Source organism: Mustela lutreola, chromosome 17 (genome assembly GCF_030435805.1).
Source record: "Mustela lutreola isolate mMusLut2 chromosome 17, mMusLut2.pri, whole genome shotgun sequence".
NCBI classification, from domain to species: domain Eukaryota; kingdom Metazoa; phylum Chordata; class Mammalia; order Carnivora; family Mustelidae; genus Mustela; species Mustela lutreola.
In genome coordinates this window covers 4,598,016-4,599,578 of record NC_081306.1, presented here as the reverse complement: position 1 = coordinate 4,599,578, position 1,563 = coordinate 4,598,016, and positions in this window count along the sequence as shown.

The following is a 1,563-nucleotide window of genomic DNA, read 5'->3' as shown; positions in this document are numbered from 1 at the left end:
GCCACCCAGGCACCCCTATAATTCTCTTTTAAAAATGAAATAACAGGGGCACCTCAGTTGGCTAAGCCTCTGCCTTCGGCTCACGTCATGATCCCAGGCTTCTGGGATTGAGTCCCACATGGGGCTCCCTGCTCAGTGGGGAGTCAGCTTCTCCCTTTTCTGCTCCCTCCTCTTGTGCTTTCTCTCTCTCTCCCTGCGTCAAATAAATAAATAAAATCTTTTTAAAAAATAAAAATAAATAAGTATGAAATAACTATTGTTTCTTGGGATTTTAAATAATGGGTGTTTGTTTTTAAATTCCAGTGAGTTAACATACGGTGTAATTAATATTAGTTTGGGTATATACTTTAGTGATTCAAGGTTTCCACACAATCCCTGATGCTCATCACAGCAAGTAAGCTCCTCAATCCCCACTCAACTCCCCTCCCCAATCTATCCCCAACCATCACTTGCTCTCTATAAATTAAGTCTGCTTTTTAAAAATGGTTTTTAGGGGTGCCTGGGTGGCTCAGTGGGTTAAAACCTCTGCCTTTAGCTCGGGTCATGATCTCAGGGTCCTGGGATCGAGCCCTGCATCGGGCTCTCTGCTCAGCAGGGAGCCTGCTTCCTCCTCTCTCTCTGCCTGCCTCTCTGCCTACTTGTGATCTCTCTCTGTCAAATAAATAAATAAAATCTTAAAAAAAAAAAAAAAAGAGGTGATGAGGACCTGAACTAAAGGCATGGCAATGGGAGCAGAGAAGGGATAGATTCGGGACATATTGGGAAAATAAAACTACTAATAAACTGAGAGCATGTTGATTGTAGGAGACAAAGAAGAAAGGAGAAGACAAAGACAAAGTCGCTGACTTGGATGCCTACGCGGACTGTATAGAGCCATTTCCCAAGATGGGGCCGAAGGCTAAGAACATGTTTTGGGGGCAATATCCTTATTTGGCAGCAGCATTTACTAAATGATGCACATTAATAGGTTGAAAAGAGGAATTTTACTACATAATCGAATGTATGAAATAACTTCAAAAAAGAAGCTGTGAGGAGCACCTCAGTGGCTCAGATGGTTAAGCGTCTGACTCTTGGTTTCAGCTCGGGTTATGATCTCAGGGTCCTGAGATTGAGCCCTGTGTCAGGCTCTGTCTGGGCATGGAGCCAGTTTAAGATTCTCTCTCTCTCTCTCTGCCCCTGCCACCTCTAAAAAAAAAAAAAAAAAAAAAAAAATGCAGGGACACCTGGATGGCTCAGGCTCAGGCCATGACTCCAGGGTCATGTAATTGAGTCCCATTATCAGGCTCCTCGTTCAGCTGGGAGCTTGCTTCTCCCTCTGCCTGTTACTCCCCCTGCTTGTGCGTTCTCTCTCTTCCAAAAAATTAAATAAAATCTTTTTTTTTCTTTTTTTAGAGTTCTTTGATCTTTTTTTTTTTTTTTTTTTTTAAGATTTTATGTATTTGGGGCTCCTGGGTGGCTCAGTTGGTTAAGCGGTTGCCTCGGGCTCAGGCCATGGTCTCACAGTCCTGGGATCGAGCCCTGTGTCAGGCTCCTTGCTCGGCAGGCAGCCTACTTCTCCCTTCT